The sequence below is a fragment of the Falco rusticolus genome, chromosome W (assembly GCF_015220075.1).
Source record: "Falco rusticolus isolate bFalRus1 chromosome W, bFalRus1.pri, whole genome shotgun sequence".
NCBI lineage: Eukaryota > Metazoa > Chordata > Aves > Falconiformes > Falconidae > Falco > Falco rusticolus.
Window position 1 is genome coordinate 5,688,003 of NC_051209.1, and position 18,160 is coordinate 5,706,162.

The following is an 18,160-nucleotide window of genomic DNA, read 5'->3' on the forward strand; positions in this document are numbered from 1 at the left end:
AAACAAACAGCTTTCTCGTTAATCACTTCAAAACAACTTGAGTTAGATATCAAGAGGAAGAAAAGAGTGTTCTGCCTCCAGCTGGGGAATGCCTTCCTCATGGAGGCAAGTGTCCTCTGTGCAGCTGCATGCCAAGCCTTCCTAAATATGCCCTAATGCCACTCGTAACCGCATAGGAAGACCAAGAAATGCATACGTGTTTATTAGGGGGCTCTGATTTTAGACAGAAACAAAAAAAACCCCACACCACACTAAACAGTAACATGTGGCCAAGGCCAGGCTCTCCGCCACACTGCGCCGGTCATAGGCGCCCCTCAGGCTGCCGCGCCCCACCCCTGCCCCCTCACGCAGGAGCTGCAGCGGGCACCAGGAGCGACACCGGCCCCAGCGCCCGTTCGCTGCTGCGACGGGTGGACGGGCCAGCGAGCGCCTGCTGCTCCCAGCCCCAGCAGTATCCGGTGCGGCAAGGAAGCTGCTTTGGTTCCGCCACCCCCTCCAAGCGGCCCTTCCAGCCGCCATGGCCCGGCGGCGCTGTCCCCTCCCGGCTGTTGCTCCTCCTCCTCCCCGCTCTGTCCCAGGGCGCAGGAGTGACATCACGCCCAGGGTTTCCATCCGACTAAGAGAGGAGGAGGTTGAGCGGAGTAGCAGCGTGATGGCGGTGATCGGGAGGACTTAAGAAACAGCGGCGGAGCAACACGGCACCTACTTCTTAGGCTTTTCCCCTTCCCGGTTTGGGGTCCTATTGTTACAGCCGGTAGGGGCTGCAGGCGAGCCTGCCGCGTGGGGCTGTAAGGAACCGGCGGCCCAGGCCCTGTGGGGGCTGCAGGAGAGCCTCCGATCCTAGGTTGCAGCACAGACCTCTTCGTGGGGTGAGGCGCCGTCTCGGACCAGGGCAGCTCTAGGGAGGCCGGGCCGGGCGCACACGCGCAGGTAGGCAGAGGCCCGCCATGGCTCCTTTCCTTTTCCCTGGTCTGGAGTTGTGTGGTGGCTGTCGCTTTTGAAGATGGATGGGGAGGCGACTGGCGTTGAGAAGAAGAGGTTGGATGCCCGGTGCGAGGCTGGGGCTCCTGGGCCTGCTCGCTGTTTTCCAAAGAGGGAGGCAAGGAGGGAACTGTGAGAGCTGAGGCGGGCAGCCGGGGTTGAGCCTCTTTAGCTGTCTCCTGCGGGGGGAGCTTGTGACGAACGGGCTGGGAGGCAGGAGTGCGGCCTTCGCTCTTCTCTGGCCATGGCGGGGCGCTGGGAGAAGCGAGCACGGAGGACAGCGGCTGCATTAGCAATACTGCCAGGGGAGCCTTGACCAGGAGCGGCGCCTGTGCGGGTTGCGCCACCAGCAGAGGGCCATCTCCGGGGGCGGGAGGTGAACCCGTGGGAGGTAAGGAGGCAGCCCTCGCGTGGGCTCTCCCCAGGAGCACCTTAGGAGCGGTCGATCACGGGAGGCCGCGAGAGCGCGGTGCGGGTGGTCGGGGAGGATCGTCGCCGGAGCAGGGAGTGGACGACAAGGAGATAGTTTCGTGGCCGCTAAAGATGTTTCCTGGGGCCCGGGGAGTGCCGGTCCTAGAGGTGGCAGGGTGTTCGCACCCTGGACGCGGGAGGGCAGACTGCGCGGAGCTTGGCCTCGTTGGGCAACAGAGGCCGATCCGCGAGGAACCACCAAGCTGCCTAGCTCGCCGCCGCGGGGGCCCCAGCCTCGCTTTGCGGCCTCTTTGGGGTTACAGGGTTCTTTCCTATCACTTTTCTTCCGTCATCGCCTTTGTTTGCTGGCTGGAGTGGCCCTGGTGTCTGAGATAGTGCCTGAGGGCAGGGCTTTTTCCATCCCGGAACGAGGCGACCTCTGCCTCCATCATGAGCTGTAGGTCGGGCTGTATTAGAGGAGAGCACCTTGAGGCAGGCAACCTGCAGGCGAGCCCCTAATCTCTTTTACACCACTAAATCTGTGAGAGGCGCTGCTCTTTAGCTGATTATCAGTGAGTTCATACTTGCACTCCATTTAAAGTGAGCCTAAACTTCCTAGGTGCATCTCACACGGTAGAGATCTGATTGAAAATGTTGATGTATACGAAATAATGATTACTCCGATCTTACTAGCCTGATGTAGTTGAGTCAATTTTTTAAAATGGGGCAGTCTTTATTTTCCTGCTTCTACCCCCAACTGGATGTAAGCATTATGTCTGTGTCTGGAAATGCTTCTGATATGTTTTTGTGCATGAAATAATTTTGCTAATTAGATCTTAGGGCTTTAATATCCGTAGTTTATATTCATGTGTTTGGGGAGGCTGTTTTCCTTTAAAATAAAGTTAGATCTGGTTGTTCTTAAGTACTATGGCATACCAAAAGCTATTTTTCAGTTAAAAAGATGATGTCAAATGTGGTAGATACTCCCTTTCAGTGTTGTAACAGGACAAGTTATTTTCAGTATCTTTCAGTTGCAACCATCAAATATTTCAAGTTATATCACCATTTTCCTTTACTACTTTAGATAATTTGGGAAAAATCTTCAATACCTGCAGAGAACAGTTGAGTAAACAAGTCACCTGGAAAAGAGTACCAAGAAGTAGATTCTTGACATCTGCCTTCTAACCTGAGTGGACTTCTATTTATCTTTTAAACTTAATATTTACAATGAATGGGCACAGTGATGAAGACGTTGTAAGAAACAGTAGTGGAGAGTCAAGGTAAGCACTTTCAGTCCTTGGCTATGTATTTTGTTTATTAGAACTGGTTTACATTTTAACTTTGTGCCAAACCTTCCTGGTGAGCAAGTAGACCATTATTTAGGAGGACCGGTCATGCTTTTTTAAAGATGCTTAATCTGCTCGTTTGAATCAGTTAGCTTCATTTAATAACTGTAACAATCATGTGTATATACCTTACGTAATACAGTTTTAATGCTATTTAAGCTCTATTGGCATCCATTACTCTTTTTTTCCTCAAAAGTTGTCTGAAGTATCAATCTGAAACAGATTAGATTGAAATGTTAAACTCATGTCTATGAAGTGTAGGGCATGCATGCATACATAATATGTGCTATATAAACCCCTAATTAGGCTATCTCTAAAGTTGGAACAGTGGACTACTAATTCTAGTGAGGCTTCCATATTTGTTGAGTTGTCAAAGCAGTATAATGGAAAGCATTAACTTCATGTTTGTTTTCCAAAGTGAAAGTACAGTTTTCCCAGCTGTTTTCTTAATATAATAATCATCATCATCATCATCCACTCCTCTAACGTCACTTGCTGGTGTTCTAGGATATGTAGAGAGTTCACTTGGTTGGAAAAGCTTGGTTAGAACTTCCCTGCTGCAAGATGAGGATAACCGTGGACTTCTAGGGGTGGAATTAAATTTGTATTCTAGAACACCGCTAAGTTCAACAAGTGTCTGCTGCACTAGGAAGTTAATATTTCTAAAACTGGGAATATGATGAATGCTGCAGATTTAAGAAGGCAAGGCAAACTTACAAATAGAAGCGGTTGTGATCATGCTGTCAGTCTACCCATCTCTCTGTCTGTCTTCACTTTCTGATCACAGCCTGTTTAACCTGTTAGTTAATTCCATCAGTCAGAGGTCATAAAGTAAACTGAGTTCTGTGGGCTTTATGAAAACAGCCAGTTGGGGTAGAGGGGATAGATCTAAATTATTGCCCCAAGTGAAGAAATCCAAGAACAACATAATGGCCAGCTGATCATTCAGCATGTGCTGGCCATTAAGCTTGCATGTAGCATAGTGAGTAATGGGGTGGGAAGAAGGGGGAAGAGAGAAGTGTTTAGGTGATATTAGGTGCAAATCTCTAAGAAACCTATGAGCAGTAGAATTAAAGACACAAAAGTTGTTAAGGTTTATTTTTTTTAATGTCAAGCTTCCATGTTATACCTAGAAATATTCTAGAAAGTCAGTAAACTTTGAATCTTGTGAATAATTTGTAAGCTTTGTTGTTGTTGTTGGATTTCTGCTTCCAGTAAAGATGATATTTGTCTAGTTAGCAAACAAATTTTAGGTTTCTTCTAGTAAGTGGCAAAATATTCCTGATTACTTATATTAAGAAAAAAAAAAAAAGAAAACAAACAGCCAATCCCAAAACAAGCCTTGTCAGCTGAGTAGAGGAACATGAACAAAATAAAACAGTGTGAACAAAGCTAGTCTTCTGAACTTTTAGAGAGTTATAAATAAGATCTCCAACAAATGTTAACTTATCAGGAACAACTCCGATGACTTTATATTTATGAAGTTTTTTACTACTTGAAACAAGCCACATAGCTAAAAATAATGTAGGAATAATACTGCGTATCAAACTATGACCACTTGTAAATACCAGTATATCAAAGTTATTCAAAAGCTGTAGCAATTCTCATAAGACTAAACCAACTAAATATCAAAAAAGCATCCAGACAACTTTATTAAACTAAATATCAGAAAGATGCAAATTACTTAAAACATGATAGTTGCCTGTGAAGTGAGAGTTTGTTCATCTTAAATGTGCTGCTGAGCACATTTTAAAGCTTTAAAAAAAGTTTTTAAATGTTAAACTTTGTTTCCTCTAGGCTTGTATCAGTCATTGACCCTGTAGCCTAATTCAGACAGATCTCAGAAAACCTATTTGTATGCTTGCCATTTGCTATCAAGAAATTCTGTTTTTCTAAATGAAGGGTGAAGGCTTCCAATATTAAATAATTGAGCCCTTTTTCTGTCCAGGCTATTTTCATTATTAAAATAATTATTGTGAAAGGTGTTTGCTTATGGGGTACCTTAGTATGTCTTGCCCCTGTTGTTGTGGTTTGGTTGGTTTGTGGGTGTTGTGTTGTCATCCCCCCTGCCTCCCCCTTTCTTCAAGTTTTCCAGAACTCTAAATGACTTTCACTAGAAGGAAAATTCCTTAAGCTAGCTGTGACTGCAGACAGATATCTAACTGTAACCAGGGAAGTGAAGCTGCATTTAGTCTTCAAATAGTCTGGGAATATGAATTCTACAGAATGGAAATAAAATCAGTAACAGGGTAGCTTGTTACTGGATAGCAGTCTGGTAGCTTGTCTGGATAGTAAGTAATTATAAGTACAAAAACTTTACAGCAGTGCTCTGAGAAACTGACTCTTAAGAAAAACATTTTTGTGTAGTGTTCTTGAAAGCATTCTGTTGCAAACTTGAATAGGACTAAATACATGTTAGCTAGCATTAAGAAAGCGTAATGAGCAAGGAAGGGCAGTTATAGCTGAACTGCAATACAAGCTCTAGGTAGAACAGGGAATGCAGAAATGAAGCATTGGTGCCAATTGAACAGCAATCTGATTTCCTGTCTCTTTGCTCTTCCTATGTTTCTTGTAGAACAAGACATGGAGCACTTGAGCAGACCTTACTTCTCTGTAGGTAAAAAAGGGTGTGCTCTGTCACCCTCAAAGCAAAGTTCTTCCTTGTATTCAGAAGGAACTTCCTGTGTTTCAGTTTGTGCCTGTTGCCCCTTGTCTTGTCGCTGGTCACCACTGAAAAGAGTCTGGCCCCATCCTCTTGTTACTCGCCCTTAAGATATTTATATGCATTGATAAGATCCCCTCTCAGTCTTCTCTTCTCCAGGCTAAACAGGCCCAGCTCTCTCAGCCTTTCCTCATAAGGGAGATGTTTCAGTCCCCTAATCCTCTTTGTAGCCCTCCACTGGACACTCTTCAGTAGTCCCCTGTCCCTCTTGAAGTGGGGAGCCCAGAACTGGACACAGTACTCCAGATGCGGCCTCACCAGGGCAGAGCAGAGGGGGGGGATCACCTCCCTCGACCTGCTGGCCATGCTCCTCCTGATGTGTCCCAGTATCCCATTGGCCTTCTTGGCCACAAGGGCACACTGCTGGCCCATGGACAACTTGCTGTCCACCAGGACTCCCAGGTCCTTTTCCGCAGAGCTGCCTTCCAGCAGGCAGGTCAACCCCTAGCCTGTACTGGTGCATGGGGTTATTCCTCCCTAGGTGCAGGACCTTACATTTGCCTTTGTTGAACTTCATCAGATCCCTCTCCGTCCAGCTCTCTAGCCTGTCCAGGTCTCGCTGAATGGCAGTGCAGCCTTCGGGTGCATCAGCCACTCCTCCCAGTTCTGCCATTCAGAAAGTTCTCAGTCTACCTCGCTTGTCCACTCATCTAACACACACTTCCTGAGCTTACCTATGAGGATGTTATGGGGGACAGTGTCAAAAGCCTTGCTGAGGTCAAGGTAGACAACATCCACTGCTCTCCCCTCATCTAGCCAGCCAATCATTCCATCATAGAAGGCTATGAGGTTGGTCAGTGTATTGGGTCTGGCTGAGCCCCATAGCAGCCCTCATAGTGCTGTGCTTGGTAGCTAGAAATGTGATGATAACACACCAGTGTTTTGGCTACTGCTGAGCAGTGCTCCCACAGCATCAAGGCTGTCTCTCCAACCTCCCTTCCCCCACCCTCACCAGTAGGCTGGGGGTGGGCAAGATCTTGGGAGGGCACATAGCCAGGACAGCTGGCCCAAAGTGACCAAAGGGATATTCCATACCATATGACCTCTGCTCAGATAGAAAAGCTAAGAGAAAGGAGGAGGAAGGTGGGCATTTGTTATTTACAACATTTGTCTTCTGGAGCAACTGCTACATATACTGAAGCCCTACTTCCTGGGAAGTGGCTGAACATCACCTGCTAGTGGGAAGTAGAGAATAACATCTTTTGTTTTCTTTCGCTTCTGCATCCATGACTTTTGCTATTGCTTCATTAAACTGCCTTTATCTTGACCCACAAGTTTGGTTTTTTTATTTTATTCTCTCCTCCCCTGTTCTGCTGAGGAGGGGAATGATAGAGCAGCTTGGTGGGCACCTGGCATCCAGCCAAGGTCAACCCACCACAGTCAGGTATGATTTCCCCTTGGTGAATCCATGTTGACTACTCCTGATAACCTTTTCCTCCACATGCTTAAAGATGACCTCCAGGATGAGCTGTTCCATCACCTTTCCAGGTGTTGAATCTATTTGCTATACTGAGATTGTCAAACACCACAAAAGGTGTGAAGCTCTACAATAACTGTAATGGAATGCTAACTTAGATTAGACTTTGATTATAGACTTTTTCATGTCAAAACTATTAATTACACATTGCAGAGTCTGTCTGCTTCCTCCCAGGGTGAGACCCACAGCTATGTGACATTGAAGCTGGTAGAATGTGGTGGGTTGACCTTGGTGTGCCAGCCAACCAGCAAAGGCTTTGGTCCCCACTTCTCTTGTTGCTTTTTCAATTTTCATGACCTCAGATTTAACAATTTTACTTAAAATATGACATACAACATCCCTTTTCAAGCATCACCTGAATCAACTCCTTCCCTAACCTGTAAATTCCCTCGTTAAATAACAGATCCCCAGGATTAATGCAACCTTAATGAGGCACAGTTATAATAAGAAAGCTCATGTATTTTTTACGTCAAGCTTTGCTGCCCCAGCCTCCAGGAAACAGTTGCTTGAATGTGTTATGTATCAGTAGGATTTTATGCTGTTATGTAATTCAAAGAAATTATTCAATGTAGAGTTGTTCTTTTGGTTAAATATACATCATAAATATACAGGACAGCACATTATAGAACAGCTAATGTTACAGTGAGGGCCTTACATTTTGCACTGCTTAACTTCTTGCTACTGTATGTAATTACCTGACTTTGCTTTCATTTAGCTAGTATTCAAGTTTTAACTTCTACCTCTACAAAGGCAAGGAAAAGTTCTAACATACACAATTTCCAGGTATGATATTTATTTGTAACTGACCCCTAGACTAGGGATTGATGCAATGACTTTAAGTGGAGGCCCAACTGACTTCAGTGGAGTGGCAGAGATAGCTGCCAGTGGTTAATTAAATTAACAATATGTATCTGGAATTGTTACCGAAATCTCAGAATGAAAAACTTATCGACACCAATGTGATGTAGATAAGCAGACACTTCTTTATTGACGGCTGGGTGCGTGAGTGAGTACTCTCACGATCAACACACACCAAGCTTCAAAATCATACACCTCATATAAAACTTATTCATACATATTCATTAAGTATTCATGCATAAGCATAGTATTTTCCAAAAATCATTAACATACTCTTGCTTCATATGTTAATTAGCTTATCAGTCCTTTGCGCTTGTGCAAATTCTTCCCAAGAATTGTGGGCAGGGGTCTTTGGGAGGAGGGCCGTAGGTCTTCCTCATGGTGTACTTTTCACCTTTTGTCTGGAATGTGATGGTCTTGCAAGTTTGCAGTGTTCTTATCGGTCTGAGCTAATTTATGTCCTTGTCGACCATCTGTGTCTTCTGCTTGTTTCTTTTAGTCGCTCCCTCTAGATAACTTATAAACAGGCCCCTTGTTAGAGAAAGTTAAAGAAAGAGAAACAGACTCCTTCTTTCATCAGTTATTTCATTAATTATTTCTTTCAAACTATGGTTACATGACCTAATTACTATACCTACATTCTTTGAGTAAATATAAGCTCTTAGCCTTGGTACAGGGCTGTACAGAGGATTTCATAGCAGCTTTTGTTGTGCAACTACTAGTTTCATTAGAATATATTTCTTATTCCTCTATATTTCTATTAAAATGATTTTAGCAAATCTGTAACAGAATTATAGGTTTAACTCTAGATTCCTTTACACTTATGAATTGAAACAATGCAGTTATATACATGCATTTTTATGTCTGACTGGAGAACACATATAATACTTGACTACATTACATAACCCCACACAGTTTTAATAAGTGGAAAAGCATGCCCATTTTTACGTTGTAAAAAACTCTGTCTTTGGTTAATAAGCAAGTTTGTTTTATTAGTGCCAAATATCTATTCATACTGATTATTTAAGCACCTTTGTCTTTTTTAATTTATAAAATATGGGCTACAAAAACACTCCTATTTTACTTCAGATAAAAATACAAACGATCATTTATAATTTCTAGTCTTTTCAGAATTTGAATAAATGTTGATTTTCCAACAACAACAAAAGATCTTGGCTATTATTTTGTGTTGCTTCTGCTTTATGTTTTATTTAAGAAATCCTTTGCCAGTAACATTCTTAAATAATGTGATTCTGGGAATGTATACCATGTCATATTTTGTTAACATGAAAGAGGAAATATCCCAGTCCTCAGATCACACTTTAAAAAATATGACCAGTCTATATAGGAGAACAATGTCTGTACCCATTACAAAGCTTTCATTGCCTATGAAAACTGAGTAAAAATTAACTTCACATCATGAAACTGCAAAAGCAAATTAAAGAAATTCAGTCACTCATATCAACTCTGGCTGTATCTGCTAAATATTTTCTAACTGTTCTTAAAAAGAAAACCAGAAGGCAATGAATAGAAACAATAATAGTCAGTAGCATGCGTTGCATGTTATTTGAATGGGAAGTAATTTATCGCTTATGAAATAAAAGCTGTTTATTCTTGTGATTCACTGTTTGTAACAGTTTTTACAATTTATCTGTTTAAAAAGTAAGAAACTGTACCACTATGAGCATATGAATACTGCACACATCAAATTGGCTGTACAATAACAGAAGGACATTTGCTATTGGTGTATGCACACAGACAAAGCAGCCATTTTGAAAAAAAGAAAAAAAGAAATGTTATGGGTGTTTAACCCCTTGTGTGTCTCTGGTTTCACACTACTGCTTTGATTGGGGTAGCCTGGGAGTGTGACCTGAAATTCTTTAAAAATAAGCATACAGGTTAAATACTGAAACAAAGATTATATGTATTATATTTTTATTCAGCCAGTAGCAATAGAGACAATATAAGAAACAGGTTCAGAATAAGACATTTTGAATGTATTTGCATGTGTGTCCGGGGTTGGGGGAGGGGGGTAAGTTTTCCAATGTGAAGATTATACAGAAATGAAACATTGCCTACATAGTTTTATTTCATGACAACAACATAGTGGGCCTTGGGTCAGATGTGTGAAGCTATTTCTCAAAGAAGCTGCATATATAATTGAGACCCTATGAAGGGGTCTCAGTTGAAGTTGCCAGGTTACATTCATTTCAAAAGCAGAGCCATTTGTTATCAAATTTAAATTAACTCTCTCAGCACTGAACTCACAGTTTAAAGCACAGCTTTTCAAACATTATTTACTGTCTAAGGAAGGAAAAATTGTGCCTGTTAACTGACAACATTATTTCACAAAAGACAGAAATCTTACCCATATTTATTCCTGCAGAGCAATAATCTAGAAAGATTAATTTCTGAAGGATATCTTGATGCCCTATTCTCTCTTAGGAACCACAGTGTTCTTTTTCTTCTCTTGTTATTTTCTTTCCCTTTAAAAAAAAAGAAATCACAATTTCAGCTTTAATTTGGAAATAAATTAATAATTCAATATTTGCTGCTGGTTTTCTGCAAGCATGCCACAGCTGCTTTCACCAAATATTTTGGGTTTATGAGATTGCATACAAATTAGAGACTCATAAGATATTTATATTTTTCAGCCCCACATGACCTACAACTTTTGGGTTTGATCCTGTAGCTTTTATTTGCACTGACAATCCTTATAGATATAACTGCAATGTGATTTTTTTACATTCAAGAATTACTAATGAGATAAATGATGTCTGGATTGCACTAATTATTATTATTTATTTCCTTGAGCACCCCAGTGTGCTATGCACTTTCTAAACAGAGATGTTTTTGCCCCAAGGAGCTCACACAGCTGTGCAAATATCTTTTAAAAGCAATCCATATGACTTTTTTATGCAGTATCTTAAGTAGCAAGGGGCAAACAATAAAAACAAACACCCAAAATCATAAACATTCATTCACTAAATTAATCTGCTTTTGCTGAGTTCATGCTCTTCCTGTATTCACTTTTGGTAAATATTTTAGCAGTTGATTGTCAATGGCAAAATATTTGTGGAAAGCAAATATACCCTGGAAAGAAGTCTGTCTGATAGAAAATTTTAGTGTTCTTGGTTCATTCTTTGGAGATGATGGATGCTCTTGAGCTCAGCAGGAACATACATGCTTGAAAGTAAGGCGCATTAGCCCAGATCCTCAAGGGACGGTCCCCATCAGTCACCTTTGAAGACAGACACTATGTTGGACAGAAACCAGAATGATCACTCAAAACTTTGCAGCCTTAGCTCCAAAGATAAAATAACAGGTACAACAACGTATGACTTCTCCAGCCAATCACAACTGATGAGTACAATGCAGATTTTGAATATCAATAATGAAGTCATACAGTAGGGAAAAAAGCTACCTTGCAATCTGCTCATAAAGATGACAAGAGATGAAAATATGACTAAATTTATCAAATAAATTATTCATAGTAAATTATTTGCTCTGTCTGGTCTTAAATTAGGTTTACTCAGGCTAATCAACAAAGATGCCAACAATTAAACCCAACAGAACATCCCAGTCATATACATACTGTATGTGTGCCTGAATACATCATCATACAATACAGGCTTTTTGAACAAGAAAAGAAAGATGCATATACTTTCATAAATTCTGTATAAACCACAATTATGTTATTTTTCAGTGTTTTGTTTCAAAAATATAAAAGTTTTATTTTTTAAAGCTTTTAAACCTGAGATTTTTACCCAATTTAACTTGATATTTTTGTTTTCATTTCTCTGATAAATTGGAGTCTCTAGCCAAGAATAAGACTTACTATTGCTAAGCTTAATATACTGAATTAAACATAGTACTTAACAATCTCTGCTTTTCCTTCTTGAAACTTAAGCTTAGAGTATTTACTATATATCCCTTCATCAACATAAGATACTGATTTGTTAGATTTAAGTCAGACCTGTTGTAGCTGTTGACATATATGATAGCAAGACTGCTTGAATTTCATCTTTATAGTCTGTGAAGGGAGAGGACTTCGTTTTAGAAAAGACAAGTAAAATACCATTGACTGATGTGTTGTCAAGTATTTTTTCCCATAAAAATCAACAATCTAATTTTACTATTCATATGCATAAAGATATAAAACATTTGTTTAAGCAATTAGTAGGTAACTATCTCAAATTGTCTACTATATTAGAAAATGATCCTTCATATAATGTACAAATATTTTCTAAAAAATAAGAGGTAAAGATAAATTGAATTAAAAAGTTATGACAGTAATTACACATTATCACATTTACCTTTTCATTTTTAAAAGGTAGATATATCATGTATGTGTGCTCCCATATAACTCTGGATATTATTCTAAAACTACAAATCAATTTGTTTATTTAAAGCTCTATGCAGCTAACAATACTACAGGGCTAGTAAATCCTACCAAGCACTCTTTAAGAATCTTGTTTATTTACTGGTGGAAGTAATGTATGATACTTGTGCATCCATGACAACGCTGTAACATGTCAGAGCAGGACTAGGTCTTTTCTTGCAACTGCAATATGAGATTAAAAGTAAGAGGCAATATTATTATATAGCAGAAGCTTTTCAAAAGACAAAACATGTTTATGGGAGGATACAATTGTTGTTCATGGTAATATATTGTGCTATTTCAGTGCTTTAGTTAGGTTCATCCATTGATTGTAAATAGTACTGAATGGTGAACTTACCAGGAAACATCAAACTTTGTATTTCCTCCTGGAGTTCTTCATAATACTGGAAAGGGATTCAACAGTGTCAAGCCTGAATTCTTAGGAATATCACTTTTTAAAAGTATTAAGTTGGATCGTGTGGTGACGCAAGTCGAGGTGGACTGAAAAGAAACACTATGTCTGCGTGGCTGGGTTTGGACAAAATGGCCTTTATTGTTTATACAAACTATTTATATATCTTAGACAGTGCAGGTGTTAGACCCTGATAGGTTTTTGTGTCCTTCTTCTTGCTTGCTATTTGCTGTTGCTGTAGGTGCCCGTATGCTGCGGTTCTAAGTTCGGGTTCTTCACATCCTGTTTACATACCTGACAATTTGTGGCTGTCTTAAAGGTACACGGCTAAGTCTTTGAAGTCAACTAACTTGTCTGCAGACCCGCTGCAGACCCCAACAGGATCGTACTGTAATTTTTATCTTTACTTAAAAGATGCTTCAGGTTCTTCAGTATTTTTCATTCTCATGCCAAATACTTTGATTAAAAATGTTTTATGATCCAGTGGATTAGCAATGTAATTGCCTGTTTATATTTATTAATCCATGCATTCTCTCAGCACGTTTGTGTTTGCTATGATATTGATATGTTAGATTGATACGCTTGAGATGCAAATGATATGTATGTGGTGGAATTTAGACATTACATTATCATTGCTTTGACAAAGGTTGTAGGGTTTTAAGATTTAGAAAAGCATCTTGAAATATTAAAGCAAATTAATTCTGGAAAAGCAAATCAGTGCAATAAAGGAAGAGATTCGTAGCTAGGGATAGGCTCCAAAAGAATATTTATCTTCCTCTAACATCTTAATAAATAACAGGGACAAATTCTACCATAGGTTTCTTAGCATTCACAGATTTAAATGCGGAAAGATTTTGATTTAATACATCACATTTCCTCCTAGCGTACTGCATTTTCCAGATATGATAGTATTTAAGCTAATGTCTGAAGTACAAGGTTAATAAAGAAAGTTTTCTATTCCAACATAAGTCTCTTACTGGAAACTGTCAGTTGATTCACTAAAATTAGAGATAAAGTAGTCCTGAAAAAATCGGTAAGCCTTAGCTGAGACCAACCTTTCATTGTACCTTAGACAATAAGTATCAGGATGTGGCAGCTATAGAAATTACACAGATAACAGCCTGGGAACCGCATGGAGTACCTTCTTATTTGGTTTCAGCAAATTTACATGCAAAAAGAGGGATAATAAAAACAAATAAATTATCTCTGAGTTTTCTCTCATTTTCTATCCCTTTCTCAACACACTATAAATTGGTCACCTCTACACAAACAAAACAGTTGTATGTTGATCAGTTGCTTCTGCAGATATGTGTTTTTCAGTTAGAATAGAGACACAGGTTTGGGTGTCCTGTTGTTGACTTATTTTGATCATCATATTTTAGAGTGGGAAGGGATTGTTTAAGTGCATTTTGTTCAGGTGTGTGTCTATGTATGCACATTAAAAGAGCTGTTAATTTGGAGGGGTGTGTGAAATATAATTGTTTTCATTACTTTCTTGGTTAACATATTCAGTTTGTGAGGTCAGGTGGAGCGTTGTGCTAAAGGCACCCATCTAAGTGATGATAATTTGAACTTTCAGCAGAGAAAGGAACGTAAGAAGACCCCCAATCTGGATAAAAGTTATTCTCAAATAGTTTACTAAAAAGAAGGGAGCTCTAGTCCCACAATTATTGGTTTAAAATAAAGTGGCAACTTTCACTTCATTTTGTGGGCTGCAAGACTGTTGGGTTAAGTTGATGATGCTTTGGGAATACTTAGCAAACCAGCTTCCTGTCATGGTTTAACCCCAGGTGGCAACCAAGCACCACACAGCCGCTTGCTCACTCCCCCTCACCCAGAGGGGTGGGGAGGAGAATCGGAAAGGAATGTAAAACTCAAGGGTTGAGATAAGAACAATTTAATAATTTAAACAGAATAAAAAGGAAAGAACAACAATTAAAGCAACAACAATAATAATAACAACAACAGTTATAATAGAAAGGTGGGGAAAAGGATTAAAATCCAAAGGAAAAGGGAGAAAGGAAACAACTGATACACGTACAAACTGCTCACTGACCAATGCCCAGCCAGGTCCCTGAACAACAATCCCCAGGCCCCAGAATACCCTCCAAGTTTATATACCAAGCTGACATCCTATGGTATGGAATACTCTTTGGCTGGTTCAGGTCAGCTGTCCTGGCTGTGTCCCCCTCCCAATTTCTTGTGCCCCCTCGAGCCTCTGACTGGCAAGGGCCCAAGACACTGAAACTTCTTGACTTAGTGTAGAGGAATGAAGGCAGTAGGTTGATTAGGCATTGGAATATGCAGCTGTGGCCTTGCCTGGACGACCAGTGGGTTGGATTGACATGGATGATGTGCAGCTGTAGCTTGTTCCCTGCTAAATAGTTAAATAGCACTGAGGAGGTGGGGGTGAGGGTGTCTGGACAGTAGAACTGGACTGAATGGTAAAAGCCCTTGGTACAGCCATACTAGTTTTTTTGAGCTGCAACCATGGGTGTCTATGTGTGATGCTGGAGCTGGACTCTATGGCTGCAACACTGGTGCCTAACATAGCTGAGATAAGCAGGAGAACCTGCAACCTATAACAGACACTGTGAGAGGTGAGCCATTGACAACTAACTGATATAGGTGTATTGCAATATTTGTTGGCCACCTTAACTCAAATGGCAGCTTCTGGCACCCAATGTATGGGGGCTAGTTGATATGGGTGCAGAAGAAGAAAGTTTTGTTACCAAGGCTTATAGACATATTTGAAAAAAGAAGCATAAGTATAACAAGAAGGCAATAAGAACTTCACTAGGATGGTGCAAAGTAATGATGTGCTAGGTAAGCTGAAAAATGTCTCTAGCGTTCAGGCATGGCAAAATGCTGGAATGCTACTTTTTGGGGCTGCTGTGAGAGGGACAAAATTGCTACAGTGTCATTGACAACATGGAGATTGGTCTTAGATTTACTAGAACGATCAGAAGTGGACAGGGAGACAAAGGCTGCAATTGAAGCAGCCACATCCCCGGTTGCAGAGGTGATGCCTAATAGGGTACCTTGATGCCATCAGATATCTCTGCCAATACAGTCGCTGATTCACACAGTCGGGGCTGGCAGGAGGAGCAGAGTGGTGTTGGGATCAAGTGGATAGAGCTGGGTTCCCTTGGGGCAGCAGGGGGATCCGGGTCATTGTCAAGTGTGCCTGACTGTGATCCCCAGCCACCTGTGATAGGTTTATCGGAGGAGACCTTGGGTCATGTTCAACAACCAGTCCAAATTACAGCATTGGGACCAGATCCTGCCAAATTCTGGAAAAAGATGCGGAGCAAGCACTTGCAGACAGGGAATACCAATGTTTCAGACTGCCTTGGGGGGCAAGGGGTGTTATAGCACTGCCAAAGTGGCTTGAAAGGATGGTAATGCTCCCCCAAAGTGGGAATCTTTCAAACTTGGGAGTGACTAAGAAAGTTAAGATCAACCTGTACACAGTACGGAAGAGGCTCTCGCCCTATGCTCAATCATTGTTACGTGGTCTTTTCACAGCAGAGCTTACTGCGCATGATTACCGTAAACAATTGCACAAATTATATTGACCTCTATGCAAATGTTAATGTTGAGTCAAACTGGAGGTGTTTGGCAAATGAGCCAATCATTGATGATTTAGAATACCCCCAGGATGATCCACGTTTTGGGGCAGGGATTCCACAATTCAATGGGGAGGGCTCTGGTTAACCTCCTCATAGTACAAGCGCTCGCTTACATCCTTAGTCCTGCAGCAGGGAAAAATGAATTAACTCCAAGCTTATTGCAAGTCTGGATCATGGCACTCCACAACAGTCATGGACAACATAAATCAAGGCCCCAATGAGGGTACGTGTCATTCCCTGGATAGGTTGAGAGACTTCTTGGACAAGCCAATACAGAATGGGGCAGCTAAAGAAGCATTGTTACGTTCAATTAGCTAAGGACAATGCAAATGAGGATTGTAGAAAGGTGGTTGCAGGCATGGTGAATTCGTAATCCCACTTTAATAGAATTAATGTATGTATGTGGAAGTAGGAACCGCTGCCTTCCAAATGGAGCGTCTGGCAAAGACTTTGCTGATGCAGTTCAGGGTCCGTCCCCGTGTTACACATGTGGGCAAGAAGGTCACTTAAAGAAGGACTGTCCAAGAGATCGAGGCTGGGAAGGGGCTGAATGGCTTCTGGTGGTATGCGTTGGATGTAACAAACCAGGGCATTTTGCAAAACACTATAGTATCTAAATTTAACACTCAAGGGCAGTTATGTGCAGGTGGCAACAGAAAGCAGGGAAACAAGTGGGAGGAACCGCACGATGATACAGATGAATCTTCCACAACAATTCCAGGCTTTATGCAGCCAACTCGCAGCCTGAACTAGGAGCACCAGATTGGATGTTTACTACAGCAACCGCCATCCACACTAGAGGATGATAAGTACATAGGTCCCACTGAATGCTGTGGGACCCATTGGCAATAAAATGAGGCTGTGCTTGGCTGTTAGTTCAACATTACAAGGTTGGTTTGTCTTACCAGGAGTACATTGATGCTGATAATATGGGTTGGATTCAAGCAAGGTGTGGACCCCCTGTTGGGGCTCTTGCTGTATTGAATGATTATACTGAACTCTGAAGCAAGTGGAAAAATACTGAAGAATAAGACGAGGTTAGCGACCAGAACAGTGGATGAAGAAAGGAAAAATTGCAGATGTTGGCACAAAACCAAGGCCAACGGGACGTGATAAGAGGAGCTGGGAAACCGCAGAAAGGAGCCTACATGCCAGAACAAGCAGAAACAGAAATCTTCCCAGTAAACAATTGTTAACCAATCATATTATTATACGCTTGTAAATAGCCAACACATTATTGCACGCTTATAGAATGCCTTATAAAAGTCTACCTGGTTTGTACAATAAACGGATCAGATCTTGAACTCTGTGAGTATTTGATCTGACTCCCGCTCGCCCGAAATGCCCGCAGCATCTGGTGACCCCGACGATCCGATGAGGGTCGACAGGATCGGTTAAAAGGTCAGGAGGATTCATTAAGGATCGTGTTACAGCTGCGGAGCCGGCGAGGATCCTGCTGCCAGCGGAGAGAGAGCTGGGCGCCCGAAGAAAGGCGGAACGTGCACGGCTGACCGGTGAGTCAGGAAATTTAAGCAGGATGGGAATCACTGCATCAGTGGTGGAAAAAGCAATCGTAGACAGTTTGATGAAACTGGCAGAAAAAACTGAAACGCCAGTCTCACGGCAGGCAGTAGTTGATCTGCTATGTTGGAGTCGCCGCCGTGGTTACCTTGCTTCTACGCAAGATATATATAATAATGAAACATGGAAGAAAGTAGGAGAGGACTTATGGGAATCTGTGCAAGTTGGGACTAAGGGGGTAAAGACTTTGGCTCGCACGTATCGAGCTGTACGGGGTATGGTCGCGCAGTTACATGGCGAGGCTCAAGTCACTGCAGCTGTTAAGGCTGCAGTGCGGTCTCCCGCGATCCTACTGCTCAGTCGGAGGAAGAGCCAGAGGGACAACCTCCGTGTGAAAATCCCCCGATTATACATCCAAG

The 18,160-nt window shown here is 41.6% G+C and overlaps 1 protein-coding gene and 2 long non-coding RNA genes across 5 annotated transcripts in view; 2 read left to right on the forward strand and 1 right to left on the reverse strand.

The window, feature by feature from the left end:
• Positions 1-210: 210 nt before the first annotated feature.
• Positions 211-5,395, forward strand: LOC119140847. Of its 2 annotated transcripts, XR_005101747.1 has the most exons (3): positions 213-930; positions 2,477-2,672; positions 5,314-5,395. It is a non-coding gene; the product is annotated as an uncharacterized LOC119140847 (long non-coding RNA). The 2 variants fall into 2 exon arrangements; XR_005101746.1 differs by lacking the exon at positions 5,314-5,395 and having other exon boundaries at positions 211-930; positions 2,477-3,808.
• A 2,502-nt stretch (positions 5,396-7,897) lies between these two features.
• Positions 7,898-11,249, reverse strand: LOC119140848. Of its 2 annotated transcripts, none has more exons than XR_005101748.1 (3): positions 10,888-11,249; positions 10,164-10,281; positions 7,898-8,326 (listed from the first exon to the last, which is right to left on the reverse strand). It is a non-coding gene; the product is annotated as an uncharacterized LOC119140848 (long non-coding RNA). The 2 variants fall into 2 exon arrangements; XR_005101749.1 differs by having other exon boundaries at positions 7,898-8,311; positions 10,888-11,246.
• A 6,375-nt stretch (positions 11,250-17,624) lies between these two features.
• The window catches only part of LOC119140916, a 22,399-nt gene continuing 21,863 nt past the window's right edge, over positions 17,625-18,160 (forward strand). The window contains exon 1 of the mRNA XM_037372579.1: positions 17,625-17,693. The gene's annotated coding sequence lies outside the window, so the exon portion shown is untranslated. The remainder of the gene's footprint in view (positions 17,694-18,160) is intronic.